At 43.1% G+C, this 14,148-nt stretch overlaps 1 pseudogene across 1 annotated transcript; it reads left to right on the forward strand.

Moving 5' to 3' along the window:
• The first annotated feature begins 259 nt into the window (after positions 1–259).
• On the forward strand, positions 260–13,594 carry LOC311125553 (interleukin-1 receptor type 1-like; annotated as a pseudogene). Its single transcript has 9 exons — positions 260–512; positions 609–789; positions 1,934–2,123; positions 3,717–3,779; positions 3,918–4,053; positions 8,211–8,362; positions 8,529–8,613; positions 12,539–12,668; positions 12,967–13,594. The product of its transcript is annotated as an interleukin-1 receptor type 1-like (transcript).
• Positions 13,595–14,148: the final 554 nt, after the last annotated feature.

Below are 14,148 nucleotides of genomic sequence, written 5' to 3' on the forward strand. Positions count from 1 at the left end.
TCAGTGTTCTTTTATTTAATAAATTTTTTGTGGAGAATTTGTTGTGAAGAGATATATTTTGAATGGACCATCTCTGTAAAAACTCTGTCTATGCATACTACATGACACGCGTAATAATTGCATAATTTCTTTGCCGTGCATCATTTCTCCAATGTGTTTTTCTTTAAGAGGTGGCCTCAATAAAAAAGATGGTGGTCCGCAAACAGTCCCTGTGCCGCATGTTTGTCTTTACTTTACTTTATATACTCTTTGTGTGCAGATCTCTGTGAGGACAAAGGACGAGAGGTTGAGCGGGTGTTTTCAGTTTCCGGTGATGCTGCCATGTTAACATCCACCCTGGTGGACCTCAATATGTCTGACTACCGCAGCATCCCCTATAACATCTCATGGTATGACCCAAGGACTGGGAGAGAGCTGACCAGGGAGACAAGAAAGACTCTGCCGCGGGGAAAGACACTGTGGATTTTTAACATCGCGATGGAGGATGCTGGAAACTATGAGTGTGTTGTGAGGTAGGGGCAATACTTTTGTCTGCTGTGTGTGTGTGTGTGTGTGTGTGTGTGTGTGTGTGTGTGCTGTAAATCTTTTCTGTTACCTTTGATAAACAGACTACCCTCCCAGTGCTATAAGAAACCGGCCTTACTGATTGTGAACCACACCAACCCAGAAGAATGCGGTCGACCAGAAAAGGCCGACCAGGTCCTGACCAACAAAGCCACCGGTTTTCTGAACTGCCCATTGAGTGACCATATCAGGGAAGTGGACAATTACTCCATTCAGTGGTACAAGGTGAGTCCTATGGGGTAAACAGACAGTGCAGTGCAATGGGAGAGTGTTGAGAGGGAACGCCTGACAGCAGGGGTGGACTGGCCATGCCGGATGGGCTGGTACATATTTAGCCCAATGGGATTGTCATTTTTTTTTTTTTTTTACATAATTATAATTATCTGGCTAATAACCAAATTTGTTCACCCAAAGTTCACCCAAATTACAATGACATTGGTTTCCTTACCCTGTAGGCCAGTCTATGGACAAGGTATAACAACAACGTGCTTTGGTTTGGTTTCCCTTGCACTGTTGTCACATGGAAGCATTTTGGCATTTGTGGCACAAATCTCATTCAAGTCATTTGACCGATATTGGCATTTGTCGCGCATCAGTATGAAACATTTATGCACTCACTAACTGTAAGTCGCTCTGGATAAGAGCGTCTGCTAAATGACTAAAACGTAAAATGTAATCATGTTCAAATCAATTTGAGATACATTTGGACATGATGTAGTCCCCTGTAGCTCAGTTGGTAGAGCATGGCGCTTGCAACGCCAGGGTTGTGGGTTCGTTTCCCACGGGGGGCCAGTATGAAAATGTATGCACTCACTAACTGTAAGTCACTCTGGATAAGAGCATCTGCTAAATGACTAAAATGTAAAAAATGTAAATGTAATAACGGGGTCCACAGTGACAAAAATGGGCCTTTTGGGGGCCTCAAGGAAAGAAAATGGGCCAATGTCGGGTCCTCAAGGGAAAAATGGTCTGGTGTGTCAGAAATGCCATGGCGGATTTCTGGTCCCAGTCTGCCCCTGCCTGACAGTGCTGGAAAGCCTGTTTGAACTCTTTCTTTTCAGTCATTCAGTCTGTCTCTATGTATTCTTAATTTGTGTTTAAAACTATAGGAATGTGGGGTTATTACTACTAGTGACTACATTTGAACAATGTTCCATCAGATACGGTATATACTCTTTACATTGTTCATTGCTCTCACACATTGTACTGCATTGAATAGTTCTGAGAGTAGGTATTCTAAGGTAAGACATTATCACAACTTATCTGTAATTGTGTATTCATTTTGTTTTATTAGCCATATTCCATTACTATGATATTCCATTCCATTACCACTACCTTTCAGTGTGGATTTCTACTTTAAACCTTTCAGGGCTGTGAACCCATTGTGAAAGATGACCCATTGTGGAACAGGTTTAGCTATGTCAATAACAGTGTTACGGAGTTACTCCGAGTAGAAGCGGTCATTCCTGAGGACCATGCGTTCTACACCTGCACCATGACCTTTAACTTGGAAGGGCTCAGCGGCAGGATCTCAGAGACCATCAACGGTATGGTGGACGGTGAGTTTTGTTGGCACAGCTCATAAAGGTTGTCCCTAACCACAGATTATTACCATATACCCCCAATCCTTACCACAGCCATTACAGAGATACAGTGCCTTCAGAAAGTATTCACACCAGTTGACTTTCTCCACATCTTGTTGTGTTACATAGTGGGATTAAAAGGGATTTAATAGTCATTTTTTGTTAACAATCTACACAAAATACCCTGTAATGTCAAAGTGTAAGAAAAAGTCTAACATTAAAAAAAGAAAAAAATAGAAAAATAGAACACTAATATATCTGATTACATAAGTATTCAACTCCCTGAGTCAATATATGTTAGAATCACCTTTGGCAGAGATTACAGCTGTGAGTATTTCTGGGTAAGTGTCTAAGAGCTTTCCACACCTGGATTGTGCAACATTTCCCCATTATTCTTTTCAAAATTCTTCAAGGTCTGTCAAGTTGGTTGTTGATCATTGCTAGACAACCATTTTCAGGTCTTGCCATAGATTTTCAAGCAGATTTAAGTCTAAACTGTAACTCGGCCACTCAGGAACATTCACTGTATTCTTCGTAAGCAACTTCAGTGTAGATTTGGCCTTGTGTTTAAGGTTATTGACCTGCTGAATGGTGAATTCATCTCCCAGTACCTGGTGGAAAGCAGACGGAACCAGGTTTTCCTCCCTGGGTTCGTTGTTGAATCTGTGTTTGAAATTCACTGCTTGACTTAGGGACCTTACATATAATTGTACTGTATGTGTGGGGTACAGACATGAGGTAGTCATTCAAAAATCATTTGAAACACTGTTATTGCACACAGAGTGTCACGATCGTCAAAAGGAGCGGACCAAGGTGCAGCGTGGAATGCGAACATACTTTATTTATATTCACCACACGAACAAAAACAACAAAACGATACGTGAAGTCCTTGGTAACAAACACAAACCAACACGGAACAAGATCCCACAAAACACAACTGCCAAACGTCTGCCTAAGTATGGTTCCCAATCAGAGACAACAAGCAACAGCTGATTCTCGTTGCCTCTGATTGAGAACCACCCCGGCCATCACAGAAACACATGAACTAGATACTGAAATAATGAACACAAAACATAGACTCTACACACCCTGGCTCAACATAAAAGAGTCCTTAGAGCCAGGGCGTGACACAGAGTGAGTCCATGCAACTTATAATGTGACTTGTTAAGCAACATTTTACTCCTGAACTTCTTTAGGCCTGCCATTACTAAGGCATTGAATACTTCTTGACTCAAGACATTTCATCATTTTTAATTAATTTGTAAACATTTCTAAAAACATTCCACTTTGACATTATGGGGTATTGTGTGTAGGCCATTGATACAAAAATCTAAATTGCATCAATTTCAAATTCAAGCTGTAACACAACAAAACGTGGAAAAAGTCAAGGGGTGTGAATACTTTCTGAAGGCACCGTATATGACCCTGAATCAGAGGTTATGAGTTCATAGAGGCTGCTTTGAAACTTTGCTCTTTGAGAGCTTAGAAAGGGTTGTTTTCTATAGGGTCAGGTGACTGAATATTTCTGTGTCTTTCTATGATGTTTATGAATCATTGTCATAATTTCAGTGCAGTATTGCCTGGAGCCCAAAGTGGTTGTACCTGCCAATGAGATCATCAAAGCAGATCTGGGTGAGTAAACCACTAGAGAACGTGTGTGTGTGTGTGTGTGTGTGTGTGTGTGTGTGTGTGTGTGCGCGCGTGCGTGCGTGAGTTTATTATTTATTTTCATTCATGATCCAAATAAAGAATTCAATGTTTGCCCCCTAGGTTCTTCCTTCAGTAAGATGTGTCGGGTGTTTGTGCCGAGTGTGGGGAATAAATGTTGCACGGATTTGAATTGGAAAGCTAGCAATAACTCCATTTCCAAAATTGTCTCAGAGCGCATCTTTCAGGAATCACAAAGGTAGGTTGAGACAACACAACAGTATCGCAATACACACTGTAAGAATTCTACAAATGTGTTGCTTTTTAACCATTTTCATGTAGACTTGATTGTGTTTTTTTTTTTTTTTTTTTTTCCACCTTTATTTAACCAGGTAAACCAGTTGAGAACAAGTTCTCATTTACAACTGCGACCTGGCCAAGATAAAGCAAAGCAGTGCGATAAAAACAACAACACAGAGTTACATATGGGGTAAAACAAAACAAAGTCAAAAATACAACAGAAATAAATACATATACAGTGTGTGCAAATGTAGCAAGTTATGGAGGTAAGGCAATAAATAGGCTATAGTGCAAAATAATTACAATTAGTATTAACACTGGAATGATAGATGTGCAAGAGATGATGTGCAAATAGAGATACTGGGGTACAAATGAGCAAAATAAATAACAATATAGGGATGAGGTAGTTGGGCGGGCTAATTTCAGATGGGTTGTGTACAGGTGCAGTGATCGGTAAGGTGCTCTGACAACTGATGCTTAAAGTTAGTGAGGGAGATAAGTGTGTTTTGGATCATTGTCTTGCTGCATGACCCAGCTGCGCTTCAGCTTCAGCTCACAGACGGATGGCATGACATTCTCCTGTAGAATTCTCTGATACAGAGCAGAATTCATGGTTCCTTCTATTAAGTCAAGTCGTCCAGGTCCTGAGGCAGCAAAGCATCCCCAAACCATCACAATACCACCACCATGCTTGACTTACAGTATGAGGTTCTTACTGTGTAATGCAGTGTTTGCTTTTCGCCAGACATAATGGGACCCATCTCATCCAAAAAGTTGACTCAAGTTTGCCAAAAAGCACCTGAACCATCAAGACTCTTTGAAGAATGTTCTATGGACAGATGAGTCAAAAGTATAACTTTTTGGACGACATGGGTCCCATTACGTTCTACAGGAGAATGTAAGGCCATCTGTCTGTGAGCTGAAGCTGAAGCACAGCTGGGTCATGCAGCAAGACAATGATCCAAAACACATATTCAAGTTTACTTGAAAATGGTTAAAAAGCAACACATTTGAAGTTTTGTAATTTACTAGTCAAAGTCCAGACCTAATTCCAATTGAGATGTTGTGGTAGGACTTGAAACTAGCAGTTCATGCTTGAAAACCCAAAAATGTTGCATGCAAGAGTGGGCCAAATTCCTCCACAGTGATGTGAGAGACTGATCAACAACTACAGGAAGCATTTGGTTGCAGTCATTGCAGCTAAAGGTGGCACAACCAGTTATTGAGTGTAAGGGGGCAGTTACTTTTTCACACTTGCATAACTTTGTTAATTAAATAAATAAAATAAGTATAATTTTTGGGTTTGTTATTTGTACACTCAGGTTCCTTTATCTAATATTAGGTTTTGGTTGAAGATCTGATAACATTCAGTATAAAAAATATGCAAAAATAGAGAAAATCAGAAAGGAGAAAATACTTTTTCACGGCACTGTATATGCCTGTATTCTGTGTCATCCAGATGGATGTTCTACTGTATAGTATCTAAACTGTTGGTATCGTATCAGGTATACCACTGAGATTAAGATAGGCTCCATATACCTTAATACATAGTGCTTGCTTTGAAACTTTGGAACTTCACAAAATCAAATCAAATCACATTTTATTTGTCACATGCGTCGAATACAACAGGTGTAGACCTTACCGTGAAATGCTTACTTACAAGCCCTTAACCAACAATGCAGTTCAAGAAATAGAGTTAAGAAAATATTTACTGAATAAAATAAAGTAAAAAATCAAATAAAAAGTAACAATAAAATAACAATAACGAGGCTAAATACAGGGTGTACCGGTACCAGGTCAATCAGCGGGGGAACAGGTTAGTCGAAGTAATTTGTACATGTAGGTAGGGGTAAAGTGACTATGCATAGATAATAAACAGCGAGTAGCAGCAGTGTAAAAACAAAGGGAGGGCGGGGTGTCAATGTAGATAGTCCAGGTGGCCATTTGATTAATGTTGACACAAAGGAACTTGAAACTCTCGACCAGCTCCACTACAGCCCTGTCGATGTGAATAGGAGCGTGTTTGGCCCTCCTTTTCCTGTAGTCCACGATAGCTCCTTTGTCTTGATCACGTTGAGGGAGAGGTTGTTGTCCTGGCACCACACTGCCAGGTCTCTGACCTCCTCCCTTTAGGCTGTCTCATCGTTGTCGGTGATCAGGCCTACCACTGTTGTGTCGTCAGCAAACTTAATGATGGTGTTGGAGTCGTGCTTGGCCACGCAGTCATGGGTGAACAGGGAGTACAGGAGGGGACTAAGCATGCACCCCTGAGGGGCCCCAGTGTTGAGGATCAGCTTGGCAGATGTGTTGTTGCCTACCCTTACCACCTGGGGGCGGCCCGTCAGGAAGTCCAAGATCCAGTTGCAGAGGGAGGTGTTTAGTCCCAGGGTCCTTAGCTTAGTGATGAACTTTGTAGGCACTATGGTGTTGAACGCTGAACTGTAGTCAATGAACAGCATTCTCACATAGGTGTTCCTTTTGTCCAGGTGGGAAAGGGCAGTGTGGAGTGCGATTGAGATTGCGTCATCTGTTGATCCATGGGGGCGGTATGCAAATTGGAGTGGGTCTAGGGTTTCCGGGATGATGGTGTTGATGTGAGCCATGACCAGCCTTTCAAAGAACTTCATGGCTACCGACGTGCTACGGGACGGTAGTCATTTAGGCAGGTTACCTTCGCTTTTCTGGGCACAGGGACTATGGTGGCCTGCTTGAAACATGTAGGTGTTACAGACTTGCTCAGGGAAAGGTTGAAAATGTCAGTGAAGACACTTGCCAGTTTGTCCATGCAGGATCTGAGTACACGTCCTGGTAATCCGTCTGGCCCCGCGGCCTTGTGAATGTTGACCTGTTTAAAGGCTACGGAGAGCGTGATCACACAGTCGTCTGGAACAGCTGGTGCTCTCATGCATGCTTCAGTGTTGCTTGCCCCGAAGCGAGCATAAAAGGCATTTAGCCCATCTAATAGGCTCGCGTCACTGGGCAGCTCGCTGCTGGGTTTCCCTTTGTAATCCGTAATAGTTTGCAAGCCCTGCCACATCTGACGAGTATCAGAGCCGGTGTAGTAGGATTCAATCCTAGTCCTGTATTGACGCTTTGCCTGTTTGATGGTTAGTCTGATGGCATAGCGGGATTTCTTCCAGTCTGTGCTAGCAAAACAGTGACAGCCAGTGACTGATGTGGTGTACTCCTCAATGCCATCGGAAGAATCCCGGAAGACATTCCAGTCTGTGCTAGCAAAATAGTCCTGTAGCTTAGCATCTGCTTCATCTGACCACTTTTTTATTGACAGAGTCACTGGTGCTTCCTGCTTTAGTTTTTGCTTGAAAGCAGGAATCAGCAGGATAGAATTATGGTCAGATTTGCCAAATGGAGGGCGAAGGAGAGCTTTGTATGCGTCACTGTGTGTGGAGTAAAAGTGGTCTAGGGTTTTTTTCCCTCTGGTTGCAGATGTGATATGCTGGTAGAAATGAGGTAAAATGGATTTAAGTTTGCCTGCATTAAAGTTCCTGGCCACTAGGAGCGCCGCTTCTGTCCTGCCGATGCACGGAAATCCAGCCAACTGTATATTATCCGTGTCGTCGTTCAGCCACGACTTGGTGAAACATAAGCTATTACAGTTATTAATGTCCCGTTGGTAGGATAGTCTAGAACGGAGCTCATCCAGTTTATTCTCCAGTGATTGCACGTTGGCCAATAGAACGGATGGTAGAGGCGGGTTCCGAAAAATTCTCACAAGGCACCCGATCTCCGCCCCCTGTACCTCTGTCTTTTCTTCACACGAATGACGGGATTTGGGCCTGGTCTCGGAGAAACAGTATATCCCTTCTGTAAGACTCATTAAATAAAAAAATCTTTGTGCAGTTCGAGGTGAATAATCACTGTTCTGATATCCAGAAACTATTTTCGGTCATAAGAGACGGTAGCAGCAACATTATGTACAAAAAAGGTTACAAACAATGGAAAAAACCACACAAAATAGCACAGTTGGTTAGGAGCCTGTAAAACGGCACCCATCCCCTCAGGCGCCAATAACAGTGTATGTTATGTTAACTGTTGCCATGATGGTTTGATTGTGCGTTCACAAGGGGGAACTTGTCTGTCTCCCCCCCAGAGCAGGGAGTGGAGAGAAGAAGAGGAGGAGGGTGTATGGTTGGAGCGTCATTTGAATTTCTTGATGGTGGAAGAGGAAGACTTTTACATCAACTACACGTGTTTGGTTTCCAGTGACAGAGGCATTTCTTTAGCCTTCTTCATACTACAGCCTACAGGTTAGACAATACTGTCTGGAGGATAACATAAAGGTGTTTCAAAAGAGATCACACACATATTATCCTGTCCCTTTACCCTTGTTTTGATAGTGTATTATAACAACTGCAACCTCACCACTTTTGAAAAAACTGTTATAAATGCTATCTTCTCTCTTTTTCTGCACAGATCCAAACTACCTGCTCCCTATTGGGGTACTACTGACCAATGCTGTCGCTCAGGAGGATGTTCCCGCTTCTCTACACAAACACAGGTACGCAATGAGAGACACTTTACCGCACATATACTGCGCAAGCACACTCATGGAAACATTAATAGAAACATGCCTGAGCGCGCACACGCAGACATGCACACACTCATGCACACACACACACTATCTGCAGACTCATTGCATACTGTGCTTTCACGAAATGGAAACTCGCACTAACATAAATATACATTCCTACACCAGATAAAGACAGATATGCACATACAGCATGTCTCCCCACAAACCCCCAGGCCCACACTTAAACCCACACACACACGCATGTTGCATTGCTTGTGTTAGGTTCTGAACAAACTGAGTAAAAACTCAAACGGACAACTAGAAAAAGCTCAAACAAAGTTTATTCACCCACTGGGTCATACAGCTGCAAAGACAAAGATGTTTACACAATCACATATATTTATACCTTCCTACTAGGCGGAGTCAACCCCTTGCATATCTAGACAGCCAATACATCTCTGTTGCTAGTCAGGAACGTATTTGGTTCCTCTCATTGGTGTAGCCTCCTGCTAGAACCTTCATGGGCATGGAAATATACAGTTGAAGTTGGAAGTTTACATACAGTCATTAAAACTTGTTTTTCAACCACTCCACAAATTTCTTTTTAACAAACTATAGTTTTGGCAAGTCGGTTAGGACATCTACTTTGTGCATGACACAAGTAATTTTTCCAACAATTGTTTACAGACAGATTATTTCACATATAATTCACAGCAATTCCAGTGGGTCAGAAGTCTACATACACTAAGTTGACCGTGCCTTTAAAGTTGGCTTGCAAGCTGAAGAACACCATCCCAACTGTGAAGCACGGGGGTGGCAGCATCATGCTGTGAGGGTGCTTTGCTGCAGGAGGGACTGGTGCACTTCACAAAGTAGATAGCATCATGAGGAAGGAAAATTATGTGGATGTATTGAAGCAACATCTTAAGACATCAGTCAGGAAGTTTAAGCTTGGTCGCAAATGGGTCTTCCAAATGGACAATGACCCCAAGCATACTTCCAAAGTTGTGGCAAAATGGCTTAAGGACAACAACGTCAAGGTATTGGAGTGGCCACCACAAAGCCCTGACCTCAATCCTATAGAACATTATGGGCAGAACTGAAAAAGCGTGTGCGAGCAAGGAGGCCTCTTACACCAGCTCTGTCAGGAGGAATGGACCAAAAGTCATCCAACTTATTGTGGGAAGCTTGTGGAAGGCTACCCGAAACGTTTGACCCAAGTTAAACAATTTAAAGGCAATGCTACCAAATACTAATTGAGTGTATGTAAACTTCTGACCCACTGGGAATGTGATGAAATAAATAAAAGCTGAATAAATCATTCTCTTTACTATTATTCTGACATTTCACATTCTTAAAATAAAGTGGTGATCCTAACTGACCTAAAACAGGGAATTTTTACTAGGATTAAATGTCAGGAATTGTGAAAAACTGAGTTTAAATGTATTTGGCTAAGGGGTATGTAAACTTCCGACTTCAACTGTATGTGTGTGACAGGACTGACTGTTCCTCCTCACCAGTGGCGGCTCCTGAAAAAATTCTCAGGAGGGGCAATTTTTCTGATGATTTAGGTGACCTACACACGTGCACGAGTCCGTGCACGCGATTCCAGATATCTTTACCTCTGAATAAACTGCCTTTATTATACCATATCCACCCTGTCCAAAGTCTCTACTTGGTCTCAGTTCTCCAGTAAACTTGTGATTATCAACAGTACACAACGGTAACAAACAATTGGGGGAACTCACGGGGCAGATAGTAACCACTTAAAAGGAAGCGATTCCCAAACCTTCCATAACAAAGCCATCACCTACAGAGAGATGAACTTGGAGAAGAGTCCCCTAAGTAAGCTTGTCCTGGGCCTCTGTTCACAAACACAAACAGACCCCACACAGCCCCAGGACAACAACAACAACAACACAATTAGACCCAACCAAATCATGAGAAAACAAAAAGAGAATTACTTGACACATTGGAAAGAACAAACAAAAAAACAGAGCAAACTAGAATGCTATTTGGCCCTAAACAGAGAGTACACAGTGGCAGAATACCTGACCACTGTGACTGACCCAAACTTAAGGAAAGCTTTGACTATGTACAGACTCAGTGACCATAGCCTTGCTATTGAGAAAGGCCGCCGTAGGCAGACCTGGCTCTCAAGAGAAGACAGGCTATGTGCACACTGCCCACAAAATGAGGTGGAAACTGAGCTGCACTTCCTAACCTCCTGCCAAATGTATGACCATATTAGAGACACATATTTCCCTCAGATTACAGCGATCCACAAAGAATTCGAAAACAAACCCAATTTTGATAAACTCCCTTATCTACTGGGTGAAAAACCACAGTGTGCCATCACAGCTGCAAGATTTGTGACCTGTTGCCACAAGAAAAGGGCAACCAGTGAAGAACAAACACCATTGTAAATACAACCCATATTTATGTTCATTTATTTTCCCATTTGTACTTTAACTATTTGCACATTGTAACAACACTGTATATATACATAATATGACATTTGAAATGTCTTTATTCTTTTGAAACTTCTGAGTGTAATGTTTACTGTTAATATTTATTGTTTATTTCACTTTTGTTTACTATCTACTTCCCTTGCTTTGGCAATGTTAACACACGTTTCCCATGCCAATAAAGCCCTTAAATTGAATTGAATTGATAGTAAGGTCGCAATGACACAGAAAGCAGTTCAATGTCGGGGTACAGAGTCGCTCTCTTACCAGGATCGCGGTCCGCTCTGACCAGGGTGAAGGTGGCCGGCTCCACTTCTCTGTCCGGGACTCTGTCATCCAGCCAAGTCTCCCAGCTGTATTGGGATTCAGCTGCCAGCAGCGTTTTCATTATTTAGTCCGTTCGTAGCGGGTATGTACACGATCAACAAGATCAGTCCAAAACCAACCACTGGAAATCCATGGTTGGCAGAATGTTTGTAAACTAAGTCTACAAATTAAAAACATAAAATAACGCCGCACTGCAGGTCGCAACAGAGACGCTGCTGGCCGCCATTGTCTTAGTTACGTTCAACGTTACGTCACGTATGACGAAAGCGCGTAAGTGCAAGCCCACAGACACCCATAGAGAATGTATTGAAAGCTTTGAAATGTGAAAAAAATAGATTTTACATGACAGGCTATGAGAGACTTCTGGGCGATTTTCAACTTGACTGAAATCGCCCCAAAAACGGGCGGGGCCATTTGAAGCACGACTTTAGCCTGATTTGACATTTAGTGGCTGGCAGATCAGACGTGAACACTGATAACTGCTGTTGCCGTGATATAATTGATTAGAAAAAAAATCCCTTCCTTTTCCCGTTTGGAAGTGCGTCGCCCATATCGCCCTATTGAAGAAGCCGTCCCTGCTCCTCACTTCATCTGACCTGACCTCGGGCCGAATTCCTCACTCCTCCCTACTCCACGGCTGTCCTACCTTAGCAGTGACTGAAACCAGACTGTTGTCCTTTGCCTCTCTCTATAGGGTACATGAGATTTAAGAATAAAATTTTCCAACAGAATGTAAGCTCTGCACTCCCCTTTCTCACTCAGTAACTTTCCATACACCCGGTTCTAATATGGTAACATGAATAAGTATATTCCAAGCTAGAATCCAACACTTGTTTCCCACTCCCCACCTGACCACAAGTAAAATCAGTAGCAAGTGTAGCAATGTATTGTAGCACATCCCACAGCTATGCAAGCACAGCATTTTCCATGACTCAGAGGAAACAGAGAGGAAGTTTGATACAAGGCACTAAATAGGCCATGTAACCATAAAACACAAGCAACTATGGTGTCATAAATAACCAAGCCTCCTCTGTTAGGCAGGTTTGTGGAGGCTTTTGCTCTAGCCCAGCACTAACACATCTATTTTGTTTTACCTGTCCCTATCCTGCATGTGGCAGACTCTGATGGGAAGTTGTATGATGCGTACGTAGCATACACATGTTGCCCTCCACATGTTGCCCCAGGTTCTGGAGGGGAGGTGTGGCTACAGGCTGTTCATACTGGGCCGGGACAGCCTACCAGGGGAAGGTATGACATCTCAGCTCGACCCTGAGGCTCCAGGTTCCAGAAGACTAAGTTAGCCTTGGCATTAGTACATAAGTAGCATGATGATGAAATATGTGAAACCTTTCTGAAATCATAAAGACCTTCAGAAACCATTTCAATGGTAGAACAATGTTTTAATAACAATTTTCCCTGCTCCCTGACCCCCTCTTCTCCTCCCTCCTCCCTTTCCCCCTCTTCTCCTCCCTCCTCTCTCCTCCCTTTCCCCCTCTTCTCCTCCCTCCTCCCTTTCCCCCTCTTCTCCTCCCTCCTCCCTCTCTAGCCATAGTAGATGCAGTGGAGGAGAGCATGCTGGCAAGCCGGCGTCTCCTCCTGGTCTACTCTGGCTCTACGTTCTGCAGTGGAAGCCACAGTGACAGCAGCAGTGGTGTCCTGGAGGCCTGGCAGAGCTTCGAGAGGCAGACGGCCATGCACCGTGCCCTGTTGGAGGGCTCCCTTAAGGTGGTCCTTGTGGAGCTGGAGGAGGTCTCCCCCACACAGCTGACCCTCTTCCCTGAGTCGGTGCGCCACCTCCGGGAGCGCCAGGGCGCCGTCTGCTGGTGGAAGAGTAGCAGAGGGTTGAGGTGTGGGAGGTGGGGAGAAGAGGAGGAGGTGGAGGAGAAGAGAGGGGAGCTGGCTTCGTCCCCTCTCTCCTCACCCTCTCTTTCCTTGTCCTCATGCTTCTGGAAGGAACTGAGGTATTATATGCCAGTGAGGGGCACGAGGACGAGGTGACCAGAGAAGAACAGCCTGATGAAGTTGTGATGGGATGGATGGGCTTTGGAGAGGACAGTGTTAGACATAACGAGGAAATCTGTTGAATGAAAGGACTTCTGGTACCTGACTCTCTCAACACATTTTCATGAAAAATTATTGAATCCAGTTATTTATGTGTGACTGATACCGGTGTGGAACAGCTGGTCACTCTTAAAGGATTCTGAATGATTACCTTGCCAATAGGATGATTGAATATTATTGTCTTGCAGACAATTATTTTTTAGTGTGAGTTTCCTCCTAATACAGGATGTGGTAGGAATCCTAAGGGTCATCATCATCACACCTGTTAATACTTATTTTCTATAACTTCGTGTGAAATCTATTTCTTATTGCAACGGCAAGTAAAATATGCCCTTTGTGTTTTATAGAAACGCAAGGTGTTTAATGTGAATGATGTTTTGCTTACAGCTAATGTTTTTTATACTGTCTATGTTTTCATGTTTTCTATTGTTTTCTAAAAATACATTTTAATCTATTTTAGAATAAGGCTGTAATGTAACGAAATGTGGAAAAAGTCAAGTGATCTGAATACTTTACGAATGTACTGTATGTCATGAGGTCCACCTGGCTACCACAACACACTGTCTTCAGTAAGGTTTGTGGTCCCCACGGAGAAGCAACTCCACCATGGGGCTCATGTTGTCTCAATTGCACTGGCTCTTTAACTAGTCCCCACCATGCAGCTCTG

This window comes from Coregonus lavaretus (assembly GCF_964263955.1).
Source record: "Coregonus lavaretus genome assembly, contig: HAP1_SCAFFOLD_705, whole genome shotgun sequence".
Taxonomy (NCBI): domain Eukaryota; kingdom Metazoa; phylum Chordata; class Actinopteri; order Salmoniformes; family Salmonidae; genus Coregonus; species Coregonus lavaretus.